This window comes from Stegostoma tigrinum, chromosome X, assembly GCF_030684315.1.
Source record: "Stegostoma tigrinum isolate sSteTig4 chromosome X, sSteTig4.hap1, whole genome shotgun sequence".
Taxonomy (NCBI): domain Eukaryota; kingdom Metazoa; phylum Chordata; class Chondrichthyes; order Orectolobiformes; family Stegostomatidae; genus Stegostoma; species Stegostoma tigrinum.
The window spans coordinates 3,954,329-3,976,513 of record NC_081404.1 but is presented as its reverse complement, the minus strand read 5'-3'; the positions used below and the strand labels follow the sequence as shown (position 1 = coordinate 3,976,513).

Genomic DNA, 22,185 nt, shown 5'->3' with positions numbered 1-22,185 from the left:
TCATTAACCACCCACAAACCCGGACAAGCTCTGTCAGTGTGGAGCTGCCCTGCACAGTTCCTGAAATTAGCCCCTGGGCGGGGCAGACAGGGTGAAATTGGTGCCCCTCGCCCCCACCCACCCCCCCAAGCTATGTGGACAGGGACCTGCTGGATGGGGATGTGCAGAGGAAAGGCTTCCTCTACCCCCAGGACCAGCTGTAGAGGCCACAATACCAGACCATGCCAGCCTGGTCCAGCCAGAGGTGGGCACCCAGGTCAGTGCAGTCTCAGCTGCCTGGAGGAAAGCCCAGCTCCGCAGGAAGGAAGTCAACAACCTTCTCCACTTCACCAAAGTAAGTGCCACCATCCTCTCCCTGATACCTCACACTCACTCTTTCTCTGCTCCTGTACCCGCCACCCACCATGCTTCATGCTCTGAAACTCTCACTATCACCTCCAACACCTTTTCTCACCCGCTCTCACTCACCCTAACCCCTGGCACCACTAACCCTCCATGCCCTCTGTGATGCCCATTGACTCTCATGGGCACTGCCCCTCCATTAGTGGACAGCCAACCAAAAGTGACCCCCTTGGACATGCAGCTCCCACGACCGCTCCTTGTGCCACGCTGTACTGACTTCCCCTGGCATCGGGGGTTGTCCTTGACTCCCTGTGCTAGAAACCCTGACCAAAGGCGCTCTCCCTGGGCTTGACAGAGGATGATTCCCCTTTTACAATCTGGCTGAGGAGTATGGCAATGTACATAAATGCAAAGCATGGCAAAGTAGGAATGTTGTCAGCATCGAGATCAGTTGCTGTCCCCAGAAAGAGGCTGTTCAGCCCATTGAGTCCATCCCAGCATTAACAGAGTTTGGTAAAACAGGAGAGAGAGTGACAGGAGTTTAGGAAAGAGATTTCCAAAGCTTAAGGACCTAGATGGTTGAAGATGTTGCCAATAACAAAATGATTCAATAGTGAAGATTAGCAATGGCATAACTGGAGGAGCAAGGTGGATCTCAGAGGGTTGAGGGGCTGGAGGAGATCACAGAGAGCGGGAAGGCATGAGGCCACAGAGGGATTTGAGAAAAGGGATGAGAATTTTAAAACTGAGGGGTTGGTGCTCGTGCTGTCAGGGGTGTTAACATAGAATCTCTGCTGTGCAGAAACAGGCTCTTTGGCCCATCAAATCCACACTGGCCCTCTGGAGGCCATCCCACCCAGACCTGACCCCTACTCCTGTATTTCCCATGGCTAATCCGCCCTAGCCCGTGCATCTTTGGACTGTGGGAGGAAACCCACGCAAATGTGTAAACTCCACACAGACAATTGCCTGAGGGTGGAATTGAGTCTGGGCCCCTGGCTCTGTGAGGCAGCACTGGTAACTGCTGAGCCACCAGTCGTCTCTAACATGGTTATTGTTATTATTTGTCTCCCACTAAGAGACTCTACAGTGGAATAGGGGTGTGGGTTTGCTCGGTTGGCTGCATGGCTGAAGATGCCAACAGCGTGGCTTCAATGCCCACTCTGGCAGAGGTCACTATGGGGGTCCTACCTTCTCAAGCTCATCCCTCATCTGAGCTGTGCTGACCCTCAGTTGCGTCCCTCATATGAGAGAGAGGGACTACGGCAGCTCAACCTTTACACAGAGGAATGTCAAATGAGCAGATTTAAGGCTCTGTACATTGATGTTGAGCGGTGCATTCTTTACAGATAACTGCCTTGAATAATTTGACAGGGCGCCTTGTCAGAGCAACCCTCTTGACCTCCCTCAATCCTTGGGGAGAAGGAGGCAGCTCCTGGCCACCTTCCCAAGGGCAACGGGGGAGTGGGCAATAAATGCCAGCTGGTGATGCCTGCATCCCATGAAAGAATGAAGCGAAGTTGATGCCACATCTGATATTGCCACCTCCCCAGTGCTTTCCCCACTGCCCAGCCACTACATGAGGAGAAATGTGACTCATTCAGAGAAATCGGATGATTTCTGACACAATGCTCACATGCAGCAGTCAATATTTTTGAAGCAGGATTCTGAAAAAGGTCCTTTCAGTTCCCCTTCCTCTGAACTCTCCCTGACTCGCAGCCATCAGGAGGCTCCGAAGGAACCTTCCAGAGACAAAATCAAGTCAGCGACCTCTTCTCAAAGCTGCCAGGGTCCTTTTAACAAATCGGAAGTTTTACCAAATGTTCCGCGCCGTGAGAAATCCTGTCGGTGTTAAATTGTCTCCTGGATTTCCCGCTTGCAGCCTCCTGCACAGCCTCTGGAGGTGTCCCTGTGTGTGAGGCACAGCCTCAGCAACTGCCAATGACCTTTGAACTCTTCAAACTCGAGCCCTGGCTGAGAACTGCTCGCCGATCCCTGTACTTCCTCTCCGTCAGCTCACGAGCGCAGTGATAACAATTCCTGCTCGAAAGCTTCTTTCACTTTTTTTTAGTCTCTCGGTTAAGGGACAGGTTTGCTTTCTCTCTCCCATTTCCAGTTTGTGTGAGTGAAAGTTAAAAGTTTAACTGGGCCATCGAAGCCATTCCTCTGGGCTTCAGTGTTTTCGGACAATACATCAAGATCCTCCAAATGACATAGAACATCTCGATCAACATCTTTGAGAGGTGCCTTGGAAGGAATGGGGAAGACTTGGGAACAGGGGGAGGTCAGTCAGCCGCTCCACTGAATGAAAGGCTATCACTGAAAGCAAAACTACCGCTGGCAAACTGAAATAAAAGCAGAAAATGCCGGCGGCAAGTGGGACAGAGTTCATATTTCAAGTTCAATATGGCTCCCCTTTGTCTTTAATCATTCACACGACGAGGGCATCACTGACCAGGCAGCATTTATTGCCCATCCCTAAATGCCCAGAGGGTAGTTGAGAGTCAACCACATGGCTGTGGGTGTGGAGTCACATGTAGGCCAGACCAGGTAAGGATGGCAGTTTCCTTCCCTAAAGGACATTCGTGAACCAGATGGGTTTTCCAACAATTAACAATGGATTCACGGTCATCATTAGACTCTTAATTCCAGACATTTTATCAAATTCAAATTCTATTGTCTGCCGTGGCGGGATTCAAACCCAGGCCCCCAGAACATTACCTGGGTCTCTGGATTAAATCTCTAGCAATAACCCCACTAGGCTGTCACCTCCCCACTTCTGCAGAAGATTCCAATTTTTGTGGGTCTCACTGGCTAGAACAGCATTTGTTATTGCCCATCCCTAATTGCCCCCTTGAGAAGGTGGAGGTGAGCTGCCTTCTTGAACCACTGCAGTCCATGGGCTGTGGGTAGACCCATAATGCCATTAAGGAGGGAATTCCAGGATTTTGACCCAGCGACAGTGAAGGAACAGCGATATATTTCCAAGTCAGGATGGTGAGGGGCTTGGAGGGGAACTTACAGGGGGTGGTGTTCCCATGTATCTGCTGCATTTGTCCTTCCAGATGGAAGTGGTTGTGGGTTTGGAAGGTGCTGCCTGAGGATCTGTGGTGAGTTTCTGCAGTGTATCATGTGGACAGTACACACTGCTGCTACTGAGCATCGGTGGTGGAGGGAGTGGATGTTGAAAGCATTAGACAGGATGCATCATTATCCTGGATGGTGCCAAGCCTGGAATCCTTGGGGGAGAGACTTATTGATTTCTGGTCTGCTTTGTGCGCAGACGTGCTGCCTGATTTCACTGATAAGTGGCTTGACTGTAAGTTTCAGGTTGTGCTGTCTTGTATGGACTGCAAACACCACCCTTCCACCCATACCCCAACTAGGGAAATCATTTATTTCTATCACCCTTGTGGAATAGGCCTTGAAAACCATGAGGGTTGTGAACAGAGTAAATAGGGAGAAATTGTTCCAAGTAATGGAAAAATCAAAAACCAGAGTGTCATTGGTGAGGCCACTTTTGGAATGCTGCGTCCAACTCTGGTCTCCCTGCTATAGAAAGGATGTTGTAAAACTTGAAAGGGTTCAGAAAAGATTTACAAGGATGTTGCTGGGGTTGGAGGGTTTGAGGCACAGGGAGAGGCTGATAGACTGGGGCTATTTTCCCTGGAACGACGGAGGCTGGGGGGTGACTTACAGAGGTTTATAAAATCATGCGGGTCATGGGTAAGGTGAATAGCCAAGGTCTCTTCCTCCAGGGTATGGGAGTCCAAAACTAGAGGGGCATAGGTTTAAGGTGAGAGGGGAAAGATTTAAAAGGGACCTAAGGGGTAACTTTTTCACACAGAGGGTGGTGTGTGTATGGAATGAGCTGCCAGAGGAAGTGGTGGAGGCTGGTACAATGACAACATTTAAAAGGTGGGTACATGAATAGGAAGGGTTTAGAGGAATATGGGGCCAAATACTGGTAAATGGGGCAAGATTAATTTAGGATATCTGGTCAGCATGGACAAGTAGGACCGAAGGGTCTGTTTCTGTGCTGTACAGGGAGAGTGCATTGAGAATGTGGTGCAGACAGGTTCAGTTGAGGCTTTCAGGAGAGAATTGGATCACCATCTGACAGCAAAGCACACACATACACTCACACACTCACACACTCACTCACACACACAAACGCACTCATACTCACTCTCACTCACACACACACACGCACACAAATTCTCACTCACCCTCACTCTCACACACACACACTCACACATACACACACACACACACTCACTCAAAAACACTCACTCCCCCTCGTCTCTCTCTCTCTCACACACACACTCACACACACTCACATTCCCTCACACACACAAACTCGCGCTTACTGAATTGAATGACCCTGGTTCTCTACTGAAATCATTCTGTGAGTCTGTGAAGTATTTTGACATTTATCACTGAGCTTTCTAAAATCAGGGGAATTGAAGTTAATGCAACCTATCAGCAAATACCCTCTGGTGAATCCACACTCTGAGGCCAATTTACCTCTGTGGGGACAGCGTGCCAATCAGCCACACGACCCAGAAGGGCACTTAAATGGGCACTGTCACCAAACTGAAATCCTGAGAAAACTCAACATTGAAAATTTGATTATGGGTAGCAATAATGTACTCCAGTGAGGTGACGGCCTTATGGTATTATGCGAGAAATTTAATCCTGGGAGGCCTAGGTTCAAATTCTGCCATGGTAGCATTTGGGTTTTATTAAAAACAATCACTATGAAACCATTGCTGATTGTCAAAAGAAATTCCATCTGGTTCACTAATGTCCTTTAGGGAAGGAATCTGCCATCCTCACTAAGGTGTGGGCCTGCATGTGACTCCAGACCCACAGCAATGTGGCTGACTCTTAACTGCCCCCTGGGCCATATATATATATGCCATGATGGCTCCTTTAAGGGATAGTTATGAGTTAAAATTGGATTTTGCTCTTTCAAAAGAGCTTCTGCTTTAAAGGGCTGTTTCTTATTTTAACAAAAAAAAAGGGCTTTGTTTCTTTTGTTGATTTCAAGAGTATAAGAGCCAGCCTTATGGACTTTTTTCGGGCAGTGCAAGTGTCCCTACCTCCAGACCAGGACACCCAGGTTCAAGTTCCACCTGCCCCAAAGTAATGGCAGAAAAATACCTCAATGAGTTATTTTCCATGTGGGAGGGGTTGGTCCGAGGGAATGTAATCTAGTTGGGACTTAAGGTGTCCAAAATGATTTGGATGTGAACATAGGAGAGATGGTCAGTAAGTTCGCAGGTGACCCCAAAATTGGAGGCTGCAGTGGGCAGTGAAGAAGGTTCCCTCACAGTACAACAGGACCTTGAGCAGATGGGCCAATGGGCCGAGGAGTGGCAGATGGAATTTAATTTAGATAAATGTTGAGGTGCTGCATTTTGGAAAGGCACATCAGGGCAGGACTTATACACTTAATGGGAAGGTCCTGGGGAGTGTTGCTGAACAGAGACATTGGGGTATAGGTTCATGGTTCCTTGAAAGTAGAGTCACAGGTAGACAGGGCGGTGAGAAAGGAGTTTGGTACACTTTCCTTTATTGGTCAGAGCATTGAGTATAGGAGTTTGGAGGGTCATGTTGCAGCTGTACAGGACATTGGTGAGGCCACTTTTGGAATACTGCGTTCGATCCTAGTCTCTCTGCTATAGGAAGGATGTTGTAAAACTTGAAAGCATTCAGAAAAGATTTACAAGGATGTTCCCAGGGTTGGAGGGTTTGAGCTACAGGGAGAGGCTGAACAGACTGAGGCTATTTTCCCTGGAGCATCGGAGGCTGAGGGGTGACCTTATAGAGGTTTATAAAAGCACGAGGGGCATAGATAGGGTAACTAGCCACAGTCTTTTCCCCAGGGTAGGGGTGTCCAAAACTAGAGGGGCATAGGTTTAAAGTAAGAGTGGAGAAAGATTTAAAAGGCATGTCAGAGGCAACTTTTTCACACAGAGGGTGGTGCATGTATGGAATGAGCTGCCAGAGGAAGTGGTGGAGGCTGGTACAATGACAACATTTAAAACGTATCTAGATGGGGACATGAATAGGAAGGGTTTGGAGATTTAGGTGGCAGTTTGGACAAGATTAGTTTAGGATATCTGGTTGGCATAGACAAGTTGGACCGAAGGGCCTGTTTCTGTGCTATATGACTCTGTGATTCTGAGTATTGTAAATAAAGCACCATTGAAGACGAACAAGGTGCTATTCTGTTAGGCTGGCAGACAGCAACCCCAACAAGTACAGCATGCCCTCAATACCTCCCTAGACCATCAGCTGAGAAATTGCATGTGGGTTCCAATATTTTCCTGTGCTCTGTCTAACTCCCACTGTCACACAGCCTCTGGGCCTCTTTATACAATGACAACTTCACAATACACCAATGTGTTTGGCTATTTATCAGCTGAGGACACTTGGACTGACAGCAAGCTTTGTGAATTCTGGTTGGCGATAACCGGCTGGCCCTGCACGATTGTTCATTTCCTTTCATTTTCAGAAAGTGAAGCTGTAAAGAGCTGATTTTTCTCTGTGATTTCTTTAGTACTGAAATAAAGGTCAGCTGTAAGCTGTGTAGGCATTTATAGCACAGAATGAGACCATTTGGCCCATTGGACTCCTGCCAAACTTTTGAAAGGATTGAAACACCTAATCCTAGTGGATTTCCCAAAATGCATTTGCATGCAGCTACAGCAAGTATTCGGGAGAGCGAATAGAATGTGATAGTCTTTGTGAGGAGAATTGATGCAAGAGTAGAGAAGCTATATTTCAGTTATACAGGGCATTGGTAAGACCACATCTGGAGCACTGTGTACAATGCTGGTCACCATAGTTATATAGAAGAATGTTAATGCATTGAAAGCAGTTTAGCGAAGGTTTTCCAGACTAATCCCTGGAATGAGCAGATTGCCTTATCAGGAGAGGCTAAACAGGCTCAGCCCTTATTTCTGGAGTTCAGGAGTGTCGGGAGTGATCTAATTGAAGCATATAAGATCCCGAGGAGACATGATCAGGTGGGAGAATCTAGAACAAGTGGCCATCATTTAAAATTAAGGGGATGTCCATTTAAAACAAAGATGGGAAACATTTTTTTTCTCTCAGACGGTCATGAATCTTTGGAAATCCCTTACTCAAAAGGCAGTGGCTCCAGCATCTTTAAATATTTTTGCAGGAGAGGGAGGTCGAATCTTGATTTCTGAGAGGATGCAAGATTTTCAGGGGGTGTGGGTATGCAGGAATGTAGAGTTGAGGTTAAACCTGATCAACCATTGCATGGCAGAGCATTGGATGGATGGACTGAGTGGCCAACTCTTGTTTTTTTGTTTGCATGTATTCTCACTTGTTCCTTCAATAAGGTGCCACACAAAAGGTTGATAGGTCAGATAAGAGCTCACGGAGTTGGATAGAAAATTAGCTAATGGATAGGAAGCAGAAAATCAGAATAACTAGTGCAATCTTAAGTTGGCAGACTGGAGTGCTACAAGGATCACTCATGGGACCTCAGCTATTTTCTGTCCACATTAATGACTTCGATGAGGAAGTAATGTATCTAGGCCTCCTAATGATACAAAGTTTAGTGGAAATGTAAGCTGTGAGGAGGACACAGAGGAGTTGTAAAGGAAATGGACAGGTGAAAGTGAGTGAGCAACAAACTGGCAGATGGAATATAACGTTGGATTTGCATTGTGACGTTTTTCACTTTGTCAGAATAGAGAAGCAGAATACTTTGTAAAAGGTGCAAAATATTGATATTCAGTGACACTTAATTGTTCAGGTACAAGGAACTCAGAAAGTTAGCACACAACTGCAGCAAGCAATTGGGGAAGCAAGTGAAACTTTAAACGTTACTGCAAGGGAACTGGAGTGGAAGCATTACAGAAAGGAGATGGTGGTGCTGTGGTGGTTCCACTAGATTAGTGGACCCAGCTGTTAAACATAGGTTCAAATTACACCATAACAGGTAGATTGGCAATGGTGAGGTTCCAATGGAGCTCAGGGTCTCTGGGCAACTGGATTCGGTCTAGAGTGTTTTTGGGTGGCATCAGCTGGTTGCAGGGGGAGGGAGGGGGTGCAGGATGTTGACACACTATCATGACAGACCCAGAAAGAGTGGATCGCTTCCTTTCCTAACCACAACGGAGGCAATATTGGAGGTGAACCTACCAGTCAGGCAGAGATATAGCAGACTGTATATAGCTCAGTGTCAGGACAAATCAGCAATGTGCATTAAGTTATTACAAATATAATTTATTTAAGCAAAGATGATTAGCCAAAGGTTTAAACTGCGCAACTATATCAAACTCCACTTCTTGAAAAATAATACACACATATGTCCAATCGCCAAGTCTGGAGAAAGAATGCTTTGCAAAATATTATCTTAAAAGTACTTTGGGCAAGAAGCATTTACATTCAGAGAGGAAAAGGGAATTATTAACAGATTGTCCCAAGTGCTGCTCTGTAGCCAAAGTCACTAAAACATAGGGTGTTAGCATTGACATGTCTTCCCGGATCTGGCACAGCTGGCTAAATTCACTTTTCTGGAGAGAGTCATGTTGATTTCACATTCTCCTTTAGGAATTATCCACTTGTGGTGATGAGGTCTTCCAGTGGGTTTCAACTCAAACTTTGATGAAATGAGTTTCGTGGAAAGAGTGAAGAGAGAGAAACTGAGAAAGAAAGAGAGAGAGAGACAGAAGGAACTTTCTCTTCAAGAAGTTATCTCGGTCTCTCTGTCTGCCTGTGTTCAAATCCAACATTTTGACTATACTGGCAAATTAGCTCATGTGACTTCTCTCTGAAGGTGTTGGTACACTCTGTCACTCCATTTGAGTGGTCTGTGTTCTCGTAAAATGTCTTTTCCAACAAGTTGAAGGTATAGGAATAGGTCTATTGAATGATATCCTAAATTACTATTGGGAAGATGTCAGATTAAGATGGGATCAGGCTTGGCTGTCTTGTCCTCTAAAAGAACTGGGCATTGGTCTATTGTTAAGGATGGCCAATCAGTCAAGGCCTCATGACATTTCCATAGATTATGGATGTGTAGCCTAGCAACAGCAATCATTGTCAGATTAGGAGGGGATACCGGAAAAATAACTTGGCTATAGGTTCACTCTTTACATTAAATTAAAAGTTAACAGCTTAGAAACAGGCCACTTGGCCCAACAAGTAAACATTCATCCACAATGTTAGGCTTCATACAAAGCCCCTTCCACTTGACTTCATTCCCTCCCTAACAACATCACCTTCTATTCCTTTCTCCCTCATTCAATTATCCAACTTCACCCAAAAATACTGCTTGCCTCAACTACTCCTTGAGGTTCCCCATTCTCATCATTCTCCCGAACACTGCATAGGCCTGCGCTGATGGACCTGGACACTGCTGGTTGAAAACTTTCTATTTTTTTTGCTGAGGGTCAAAGGTCAAATGGGTTCAGGCAGGTTCAAGCCAGCTCATGGTGAGGCAAACCTGGTCAGCATGGACGAGTAGGGCCGAAGGGTCTGTTTCCAGCTGTGTGCCTCTATAACTAGGGATGGGCAAGAAATCCTGGCCTAACCAGTAACACCCACGTGCCATGAAAGAATAAAACAAAACACCCAAAGCAGTGAGTGCATAATTTCTTTATTTTACTGGCTTTAGACTGTTTAGAGAGGGCATATTTCTTTTGCTGGGGAGAGATCGAGAACAATCGGGAAATCACTAAACATGTCTACACAAAGAGTCGTGGAAATCTGGAACTGTCTCCCCCCCAACCATAAAATAATGGGAGCTGGAGATAGATTGAAAATTTCGAGTTTGAGATTGATATCTTGCCATGTGTTCCCAAAAGACCAGTACCATTTGCTTTTGCCCTGTACCCCTCACCCCTTTTAACATTTTGTCTCTTTCGGTCTTTCTCCTTCCCTTTCTATCTCTTGCTCTTGCTTCCCCCTTTCTCTACTCTGGACTTGCTTCAGGCCTGCTATCTCTCTCTAACTTTCCAACAGTCCACACTGAATCTCCACAGATGCCACCTTGGATTTCAGATTGCCAGCATCTGGAATAGCCATGTTTTTATATCATCCAAGGCTTGTAGACGTCACTGGCCAGGAAGGGTGTTTATTGCCCGTCCCTAATCACCTAGAGGGCATTTAATAATCAACCGCATTGCTGTGGAACCGGAGTCACGGTAGGCCAGACCAGGTAAGGATGGCAGTTTTCCCTTCCTGAAGGGCACTATTCTAAATGCAGTAAGATCCAGATGGCATTCAGGCTCAGGTGCCAAAGGAGTGCCAGGGAATGATCATTTCCACTAAAAGAGAGTCCAACCTTGACCCTTTCATGTTCAATGACACTGTCACCAGCTCCTGTACAAATCAATAGAAAGACCAGGGACAAAAACAAAGTTGCTGGAAAAGCTCAGCGGTCTGGCAGCATCGGTAAAGGAGAAAACAGAGTTAATGTTTCGGGTCCCGTGACCCTTCCTCAGAACTGATCACTGGACCTGAAGCGTTAACTCTGTTTTTTACTTCACAGATGCTGCCAGACCTGCTGAGCTTTTCCAGCAACTTTGTTTTTGTTCCTGATTTACAGCATCCCGCAGTTCTTTTGGTTTTTAATGGAAAGACCAGGCCCACTGAGGTCCTATATGCTGGGAAATAGTGGCACTTACAAGAATGCGCGGTATTGTCGCATGTACTCTCATAAGCACAGCGAAAAGTTTATAAGTCACCACTCAGAGTGCCATCCTGGGGCCATGACACCTACTTACAGATTCTGAAGTACACGTTCTTACAGAAAAATAACGAGACGTATGAAAAAATAAAAAGTCCAGAAAAAAAATACAAAATAGAGAAATAAGAGTTCCGAATAACAATTCTTCCAAACCGGACTGCACCAGGCTTCACCTTGAAGCTGAGAGTTCGGGTCCACAGTGAGGCCTGGAATTTGAGTGAACACTGAGGCCGGGAGTTCAAGCCCAAGCTGAGGCCAGGAGTTTGAATTCACGCTGAGGCCTGGAGTTCGAGCCAACTTGAGTCCTGGAGTTCGAGTCCACACTGAGACCGCGAGTTTGAGCCAACACTGAGGCCTGGAGTTCAAATCCACACTGAGTCCTGGAGTTCAAGTCCACGCTGAGGCCTGGAGTTCGAGCCCACACTGAGGCCGGGAGTGTGAGCACACACTGAGACCAGGCGTTCGAGCCCACGCTGAGGCCGGGAGTGTGAGCACACACTGAGACAAGGCGTTCGAGCCCACACTGAGGCCGGGAGTGTGAGCACACACTGAGACCAGGCGTTCAAGCCCACGCTGAGGCCGGAAGTGTGAGCACACACTGAGGCCGGGAGTTCGAGCCCACGCTGAAGCCGGGAGTGTGAGCACACAGTGAGACCGGGAGTTCGAGCCCACGCCGAGACCCGGAGTGTGAGCACACACTGAGGCCGGGAGTTCGAGCCCACGCTGAAGCCGGGAGTGTGAGCCACACTGAGACTGGGAGTTCGAGCCCACGCCGAGACCGGGAGCGTGAGCACACACTGAGGCCGGGAGTTTGAGCCCACACTGAGACCGGGATTGCATGCTGGCTTTCATCCTATACATCACTGATGCTGCCCGAGAATGGGAGGTTAAAAAGGAAAGGGAAAAAATAAGCGAAAAGTCAAAGAGAAAAAGAAAAGCAACAGGTGGAACAGATCAGATCTGGCTCAGGAGTCCTACTGCGCTGCCATTTGGGGGTATTCTTTATGACTGAATGATTCAGTGTGATGGAAGTATGTACAATGGCAATCAATTCATCCCTTAGAATTCATATCAGGCAAGTGAATGGGATTGTTTTAGCTCAGGAATCCTAGAGAGTAAGGGCGATTCGGAAGTTCTATAAAGTGGGAGTGAAGAGGAAGTGACTCGGTGTGTTTGGAATGTTCTATAACAGCTACAGATGGGAAATGATTGTATCTGCTGGGATTTATAACTTGTGGTACATCAGGAATGTGATTTCTTGAATATTTCAGAATAGCAATACAATAATAGGGAACACAAGGATGGTGGAGCTTTTTTTAACAATCGAAACACTGGAATTGTTTATACTCTGGGTAGAAACAGAAATGTCACATATCTCAATGGGTTCTGATAGTCACCTTTGACCTTCTGAAGACATTCTTCATCCCAACATTCTTTTGAGGGGAGGCAATAACCTAGTGGTATTATCGCTGGACTATTAATCCAGAGACCCAGCTAATGTCCTGGGCACCCAGGTTCAAATCCTGACACAGCAGCTGATGGAATTTGAATTCAATAAATATCTGGAATTAAGAGTCTAGTGATGACTGTGAATCCATTGTCAACTGTTGGAAAAACCCATCTGGTTCATTAATGTCCTTTAGGGAAGGAAACTGCCATCCTTACCGGGTCTGGCCTACAAGTGACTCCAGGCCCACAGCAATGTGGATGGGCAATAAATGACACCCTCATCCTATGAATCGATAAAAGAAAAAAAATTAAGGTGAGATGCCTTATGGAGGTTGAAGGGCAAGGTCAAGAAGTTGTGGTCTTCTGGATGACCTCAGTGTTATGGACCAGACCAAACTTTCTCAAAATATATTCATAGGGTAGTCGAAACCCTAATTTTTCTGATTTTGAAGGTAAGTGTAAGGTGCTGTGTTCCAGATGCAATCTGATTAGGCAAAGTGCCAGATTTGAAGCAAGCCACATTTTATACATACACTCTGGTTAAAATACAAAGAAAAAATAAAGAATTGGCTTAGCTGTAACTCAATTGAAATGCTTAGGATCATAGAATCCCCACAGTGGGAAACAGGCCCTTCAGCCCAACAAATCCAAACCAACCCTCAGAGCATCCCACCCAGATACATGCCCCATACCCCACCTAATCTATACATCCCTGAACACTATGGGCAAGTTAGCATGGCCAATCCACCCCAGCCTGCACGTCTTTGGACTGTGGGAGGAAACAGGAGCAAACCCACACAGACACGGAGAATGTGCAAACTCCACACAGTCGCCTGAGGGTGGAATCAAACCCAGGTCCCTGGCGCTGTGAGGCAGCAGTGCTAACCACTGAGCCATCGTGCCGCCCTAACAGAATCATAGATTAGTTAGCTACTAAACAGTGCCTGTTCCAATATAGTCATGTTCCAGAAACACACCCTTGGCAAAAGGCAAATTCAGTAAAATGGATTGCCACACACACAACAGCAGCAGGAAGGAAGCCGCCAGCTTTTAGCTGTAACCGAGAGAGAAGGGAAAATAGCTTCCACTTCTTCAAGATCCCGGCAGCAACTGCTACTGAAAACTAAAACTAAAAATCCTGGTTCTGTGGGAACTTGAACCCCACCCAGCCATGCTGCTTCTATTGTTCCAACTTTAAAAGAAATTCCCAAGGACTCACAAGCTTTTTACATTTCTGGCTTTCCAAGTACAGGACAAAATAATCTCTTAAAGCCATAGCGTTGTCATGTCAGTCAAGGCAAGAGTTGAAATCAAGCTGTTAACAGCAGTCTGCATCACAGACCTGCTTTCTAACCCCACAACAGTTAAACCAGTCGGTACAGTACATCAGAGATAACAAAGTGTAGAGCTGGATGAACACAGCAGGCCAAGCAGCATCTCATGTTTGAATGGCCTGTTGCTTTAAAAGCTACAAAGCTTTGCATTAATATAATGCCTTTAACAAAACTCTTCATAGGTGTGTTATCAGACAAAATTTGAAAACGTCACAAAGGCATTCTCAAGCATCATGACAGTTTGACCAGCAACAATAGCCAGATGCATTGTCGCACACATCTGGAGAAGAGGATGGCTTGAACCCTATCGCACTCTAGTTCAAAGTTAGGTGCACTACCACAGAGCTCTTACCACTGCAATGCATCTCTATCCCAGAATACAGCAACTGCAGGAACTCTGCACCCACTTATGTACATGCACCTAGTACTTCAGTGAATACTGCTGAGAAAAGACACATTTACGCAAAGCATTTTAGTCTTGCATGCATCAGGACAATTCACAAGAATGCCAGTGTAAAGGGAAACACCATTTGCCAACACTGTTGCCAACCTGCCCAGTGAAGCAGTTGAGGCTACCCCGTTGAATGTGTTTAGGGCAAAGATAGATTTTGAACCATAAAGGAATTAACGGTTACAGTGAGTGGGCGGGTAAGTGGAGCTGAGTCCATGAAAAGATCAGCCATGATCTTATTGAATGGCAGAGCAGGCTCGAAGGGCCCAATGGCCTACTTCTGCTCCTACTGCTTATCTTTCAACAGAAAATGCATTTTTAAAGCAATATTCATGTTCTGTACCTCCAAATGGCCACTTCAATAACGTAAGCTCTATCAGAATCTCCAAACTGTTTCCCAGAACAGCCGCAAAACCAGCAAGGTTCTGCTGACATGCTGTCACTACTGCACTGCCACAAACAGCAATGAGGTTAGTGGTCATCCCGAGTTTTGATGGAGTTTGGTTGAGGGATAGGTTTGGACACTGGGGAGAATTTTTCTGCTCCTCTCTACCACAGTAGCCATGTTGGGGGTTAGTTAGTTCAGTTGGCTTGACAGCTGGTCTCCACTGCAGAGTGATGTTGAGGGATTGAGGCTGAGGTCACCATAAAGACCCTGACTTCCTGACCTTGCTTGAGGTGGGCTGCCTCTCAGCTTAAACTCACCATCCAGTCATCTCTCTGTCTAGTGAGAGGGTGGTTCTCTAGACTGGATTATAAAAATAAAGCATTTTTGATTTATTGTTGCCTCTTGTACCCAGGTGCAGTGAAAAGTTTTGTTTTGCATGCAGTACAAGCAGGTCAGCGAGGAATACAATGTTATGGCTGTGGAGAAGGTGCACAAAGAGCAAGATCAACATCAAATTTAAAATCTGAGTGACCTATTCAGAAGCCCAATAACAGCTGGTGTTGAATCTGTGTTGGAAGAAGTGTTGCTGCAATTATATAAGGCATTAGTGGAATATTGTGTTCAGTTTTGGTCTCCTTACTTGAGGAAGTAAGTGACACTGGAAGCAGATCAGAGAAGGTTCACCAGGTTGATTCCAGGGATGATACGTCTGTTGTACGAGGAGTGGTTGAATAGTTTGGGCTTATACTCACTGGAGTTCAGAAGAATGAGGCAGGGAGGATCTGATTAAGGTGTATAAAATGTGAAAGGGGATTGATAAGATGGACATTGAACAGATGTTCCACTGTGTGCGACAGTCTCAAAAAGAAGGCATAGATATATAGTGAGAGGAGGTAGGTTCAAAACTGAGATGAGGAGAAACTGCTTCTCTCAGAGGGTTGCGAATCTGTGGAATTCACTGTCCTAGAGTGTGATGGAGGCAGAATCAATCAACAGATTCAAGAAATAGATAGATATGTCTCTGATGGAAAGCTGGATGAAGGGCTATGGGGAACAGGCAACAGAGTGGAGTTGTGACCAGGATAAGATGAGCCATGATCATGTTAAAGGGCAAAGCCAGCTCGAAGGGCTGAATGGCCTACTCCCTCTCCTCATTCCCATGTTCCTGTTTACATTCCGATCTTGTAACCAGGAGATCTGCCTCACTCCCTGAAGCCCTCAGTCCTCTGAAAGTCTTGTACGCTGCCTGATTAACAGGACCTTGGCTTGTGTTTGGACCGGTGAGGAGTTTTGGATGATAGTCAGGTGGGAAAGCTTCGATCCTAGGAGGAGGTGCCTGAAAGGACGGTCCTTTTTACTCCAGCAGCTCGTGACAAGATATCAAGATGAATTTGTTGCCTTCTGAAGGCTCAATTACTTTGATAAATGAGTTAAAGGGAGATTAGGCAGGACCAAGTGATCCAACAGACAGCTGGAACATTGCAATTACAGGGAGCAGAGGAGCCACAGCAAATGATGATAGATGGAGTCTGTTTTCAGTTGTTTATCCATTCCAATCAGTTGCCTGGGCTGGAAAGGAAGCATTGTTCGCTGCAATTGTACTCTCTTTCTCTCCTGAATCCTCATTTCAGGCTCCGCAGTGTAAAAGTGCCTGTGTTTCTGGCAGAGGGGGCAAGCAGACCTTGAGCGGTTTTGACACTTGCGACGGACCTCACTCCCCCCACCCCCACAACCAGCCACAAAATAGTTTTCTTTTTGATTGTTGGAGGACAGCGCAGGGTGGGGGCGATGGGGGGGTGGGAAGGAGTGTTTTGTCACGTCACCATTGAATGTCCTCTGATTCGAAGGCTCTGCCCCCTTTAGTTCTGGTCTGCTTCCCCTCCCCTTCAGGGCAAACAGTTTCTCTCTCCCCAGTCAATTCCCTCAATCATATTAAAAGCCTTGGTGAGTTCACACCTTAATCAAAGGGATACAAGCCAATTCTGTGCAAGTTGTTGGAACAATAGCAAGATGTGGTTAAACTTGAAAGGGTGCAGCAAAGATTTACAAGGATGTTGCCAGGGTCGGAGGGTTTGAGCTTTAGGGAGATGCTGAATAGACTGGGGCTATTTTCCCTGGAGCGTCAGAGGCTGAGGGGTGACCTTATAGAGGTTTATCAAATCATGAGGGGTATGGATAGGGTAAATAGACAAGGTCTTTTCCCCAGGGTGGGGGAGTCCAAAACTAGAGGGACATAGGTTTAAGGTCAGAGGGGAAAGATTTAAAAGGGACCTAAAGGGTAATTTTTTTCACACAGAGGGTGGTGTGTGTATGGAATGAGCTGCCAGAGGAAGTAATGGAGGCTGGTACAGTTACAACAGGCACCTGGATGGATACATGGGTAGGAAGGGTTTAGAGGGATATGGGCCAAATGGGACTAGATTAATGTACAATATCTGGTCAGCACAGACAAGTAGCACCGAAGGGTCTGTTTTTGTGCTGTATGACTTGAATGCTCTTTAATTGAATTCATCCCAGTCCCAATCTGGTAAATCTGCCTTGCAGCCTCTCCAGCATGGATGTATCCTTCCTGAACTACGGTGCTGCAATATTCCAGATGTGGTTTACACAACAGCAGCCTCATTTCCTCCCCTTTGTCAGTCCAAGCCCCTGGAGACAAAGACCAGCATTACCCTAGGCCTTTTGATGCTTTGTTCACTAACCTGTCCACTAACTTGCAATAAGAGATAGTAAGAACTGCCGGTGCTGGAGAATCATTTCTGAAGAAGGGTCTAGACCCGAAACGTCAGCCTTCCTGCTCCTCTGATGCTGCTTGGCCTGCCATGTTTATCCAGCTCTACACCTTGTTATCTCACTAACTTGCAATGCTTTGAGATCCACACCCTTTCATGACTTTGGTCAGCCCATGCTTAAAGTAGATTTAAGTAATGGAAACAGTGCCCACCTATTGAAGCCAGCTGAACTGAAAGAGCCTGCTCAAGGAAGTCTGAATGAAACTCATTTCTGACAGCAAGGGCCTTTGAAGCTCTGTTGAAAGGAATAAGGGAACACTGGCATTCTGTTGGGAATTTGGGCTGCTTATATTATTGTCACTCCATTCACTGGCCTGAGCTAGCTTTCCTGTTTAAAGTTCCTCTTTCGGAGCAGGAGATTACTGAGCTAACACACAAGAGAATAAAAACAGCTGTTCCTGTCCTTATCAGGCAACCCTCTTCCAACGGTGAGGACCTGAGGCATCAAAAGTTGACCCATCCTGCTGACCACGTGGAAGGCTTCAATGCGTGTATTCCTCTTTCCTTCTCTCCGACCAGCACAGCTCCGATTCTAACCCTCCTGGTGCACAGTCGCTCCTGATGCTGAACCGGATGCATCGCCAACAGGTTAGGACAAGGCATCTGCAATCTCTGCTTTTGCAGAAGGCCACTCCTACAATCTTTTAACTTCTACTTTATTCATTCATGGCTAAGCCAGCATTTCATCCCTAGGGGACAACTGAGAATCAACCACACTGGTGTGGGTTTGGAGTCACATGTAGGACAGACCAGGAATGGATGGCAATAGACTCTTTAACTGTTATAGAGTCTACTGCCATCCATTCTTGGTCTGGGCCTACATGTGACTCCAGACACACACCAATGTGGTTGGTTCTCAGTTGTCCTTTTGTGAACAATCAGCAATGAATTTATGCTTGTCATTAGACACTTAATTCCAAATTTTTATTGAATTCAAATTTCAGTATCTTTTGTGGCAAGATGTGAACCCAGGTCCTCAGAATATTAGCTGAGTTTTCTAGACTAACGATCCAGTGATAATACCACTAGGTCATTGCCTCCCCTTATTGCTGGGTCCCCATGGCCTCCCTTCAACCTAACCTGGGATGGTACAACATGTGTGAATGGTGCTGCTCACTCACGATGCCCTCTGAAGGGGTTAGATTGGAGAGGCATCGAGTAAATGTTATGGCGTGTAGGGGGAGTCTAAAACAAGGGGCCAAAAATATGAGACAGTCACAAATAAATCCAGCAGGGATTTCAGGAATTACTCACTTAGGGAATGTGGAAAGCTGCTCTGTAAAGCGCATACGCTGATAAGGAAGATGGATAAAAGCAACGGAAAGGTGAAGCTACCACAGAACCTGAGAACTGCTTTGGCACTTGAAAGAGAGAGATGACAGGCTGTGAGCTTAATCTAAAAACCACCATGTCTTGGGCGCGGGCATAGGTAGAGAAGATGGAACAGCATCTGGTGCTGGAGTTGAACCCGTGCTATTGGCACCTCTCACCAGCTGTCCAGCAAACTGAACAAACCCTGCCAATACAGGAGGGAGAGTGGAATTGAGGGACTGAAAGAACTGACAATGCTGTAAATCAGAGACAAAACTAGGAATTGCTGGAGAAGCTCAGCAGGTCTGGCAGCATCCATGGAGAGAATTCACAGTTAACGTTTCAGGTCAAGTGACCCCTCCTCAGGACTTCTTATTCCCATAGACCTATCCAGATACCTTTTAAATATTGTAACTGTACCAGGCTCCACCACTTCCTCTGGCATCTCATTCCATACACGCACCAACATTTGTGTGAAAAAGTTGCCCCTCAGGTTCCTTTTTCATCTTTCCCCTCTCACCTTAAACCCTCTAGTTATAGGCTCCCCCACCCTGGGGAAAAGACCTTGACTATTCGCCCTATCTATGCCCCTCATCACCTTATAAACCTCTATAAGGTCACCCCTCAGCCTCCAATCCGCCAGGGAAAATAGCCCCAGTCTATTCAGCCTCCTCCTGTTAGCTCAAACCCTCAAACCCTGGCAACATCCTTATGTAATCGTTTCTGAATCCTTCCCAAGTTTCACACTGGTTTTCCTATTGCAGGGAGACCAGGATTGCATGCAGTATTCAGGACAAGAGGACGTAAGAAACAGAGTAAAAGAGCTCACAGTCAGCACCCCACCAGGGGGTTCAGTAAATCCCCCAAGCCTTTACAAAAATGTTATGTTGGTTTTGCGGCAGAGGCAACGATTCACTGTTGGGAGGGCATTTCCTCGTTTTTGGCCCCACTTGGATCCACTGAGGGGATCACGGACAAGGAGGGAAATCTCGAGGCCTGATCCACCCAAAGTGATCCCCTTCTGGTGAACGCGTGTCTGGAGATGGGGGCTACAGGACATGGCAGAGGGGGAGATGTGGGCAGATGCCACAGGGATGTTGGCATCCAGGACAGAAGATGCCACATCATATCAGTTTGGGGGCGTTTTGGGGTGGGGGGGGTGCATTCTTGGGAAGGGTGAGGTTGCCTCATAAAAGTAGCCTTAAAAACAGCAAGCAAATCTAAACAATCCCCCCCCGAACTATTCTTAATCTCTTTATGTTTGATACCTCCACTCTTTCCTCCTTCATTGAACCTGGAATGTTGACTCTTTTGATGGAGGTGTGGGTACCTGCCCAGCCACGCCAGGCTGACAGCAAGCTTTGCCATGTCAGAGAGTCAGCCCACGGCCTGCCCCACTGTTTCATCTTTCAAATATAACAGCGTTAGCAAACTCATGGATGAGCCCCTGGGTTTGTGGGACACGCATGGGCTGAGATTGACACACAATTCCCCCAGAGTTGGCAATGTTTGCTTGCCTGAGGGGGCAGCTTCACACATGGACCAATCATGCCCACAGATGGCAGAAGTGCCAGGCACCATGGCAATGATGGAATAGCCGTCAACTTGGGGAAGCAGGGGAGTGGAATGTGTGGGAAGATAGAGTGAAAATCTCTTTGACGCAGTGCCCACCGAACAGAACCAGGAACTGGCATAGAATCCGTGAGGTGACAAAGTTGTGGCAACCAGCACATGGCAGAGATTCTTCTTAAAAAGAAAAACGGCCTTTCCTATGTTCCCTCAGTCCCTGCTCAGAATGGAACTAAGCCTATTTAACCCGTACTTAGTAAATAAACCACCGAAACCATCCCTTGCATCAGTTCCAACAGAGTGAATCATCTTAGCTGTGTCTCCCTGGATAAATAGACTACATTTGTCCAAAGTACACATTAATGAGACTTAAATGAGACGTTTGATTACGAAACATGTCTATCTATAATGCCGCAAAGCACACCATTACTTTTTAAATTAAGTGACATTATTAACGTTTGACTAGATTTCAGAGCGAGAGAATTCCGCACGTCAATGTCCAGATTTGCAACAAGACAGCCTATTCTGTTCACTGGTATATCGAGTGTTAGGTCACCACAGACGTACCTCTGACAGCCGTCCGTCGTGTCTTGCATGCACCAGACAAATCCAGATCAATTCGATCTCAAGATGTCAATGCCAATAGTCCAGGAGTGTGCTTTAAACAGCCCCAAACTTAACAGAGAGAGAGAGAGAAAAAACACAGGCACACATCCTCGCACAGCCAGGGGAAAAGAAATAGGAATTAAGTTTGAACAGTCCACCCCTCATTGTCATAGCCAGTCCCCTGGACTAAATCTGTTCCTTCAGTTTCCTGTTTCTCTCTGTATCCTTGGCAGCAGTCACTATATGGATGTGGGAGAAACTCAAGTGTTCTCTTATTGCTGTCTCTTCCTGTCTGGCCAGGCTCCACGGCTCTTTTTTTTTAAATTTTGCAGCCCTAATAGTGCATTTCCTATGTAATTCTCCCATTCCTGCTTGTAAAGGCATCCCACTTTATCATCTATTTGACACGTTAATACAATACAGATTGCACCATTCATGTGTGTTCAATCGCAATGCTCCACAGTTCTGCTGTGTTTGCAGTTATTTCCTTTTGCTTTCAAATTCCATAAATACGTTACTTTTTTAAAAAAAATCTGAGCAACCCGAGAGAGCAAGTAACGTGGAGTTCTATCGCTGTGCAATCGGGAATTTAAGACTTAGATCTTAATCTTTCAACTGGAGAGGCGGAATTTACCCTCTAACTAGGAATTTGTGGAATTTGCAATATAGAAGATGATCATACAGGCCAACTGATCCATGCCAGTGTTTATAGTCATAGAGTCATACAGCATGGAAACAGACCCTTCGGTCCAACCAGTCCATGCTGAACATAATCCCAAACTAAACCAGTCCCACCTGCCTGTGCTTGGCCCAAATCCCTCTAAACATTTCTTATTCATGTACTTATCACAATGTCTTTTTAAACTTTGTAACTGAGTCCACATCCACCACTTCCTTTCGAAGGTCATTCCACACACGATATGCCTCCTAACTTTGCACTTCCCCACCTTAGGAAAAAAACCTTAGCTGTTCACCTTATCTATACCCCTCATGATTTTATCAATCTCTGAGGGTTGAGGGTCACCCTTCAATCTCCTATGCTCCAGGGAAAAAAGCCCAGTCTATTTTTATAACTCTACCACTAGGGGGGCGTGCATTTAAGGCGAGAGGGAAAAAGTTCAAAGGAGCTATGAGGGACAAGTTTTTTACACAGAGAGTGGTAGGAGTCTGGAACACACTACCAGGGCTGATGGTGGAGGCGGATA

The 22,185-nt window shown here is 46.2% G+C and overlaps 1 protein-coding gene across 3 annotated transcripts in view; it reads right to left on the bottom strand.

Annotated features, from left to right (window-relative positions):
* Positions 1-21,203, bottom strand: part of LOC125448201 (activin receptor type-1-like) — a 116,618-nt gene extending 95,415 nt beyond the window's left edge. For all 3 annotated transcript variants that reach the window (XM_059643307.1, XM_059643309.1, XM_059643310.1), the window contains exon 1: positions 20,942-21,203. The gene's annotated coding sequence lies outside the window, so the exon portion shown is untranslated. The remainder of the gene's footprint in view (positions 1-20,941) is intronic.
* Between the last annotated feature and the right edge of the window lie 982 nt (positions 21,204-22,185).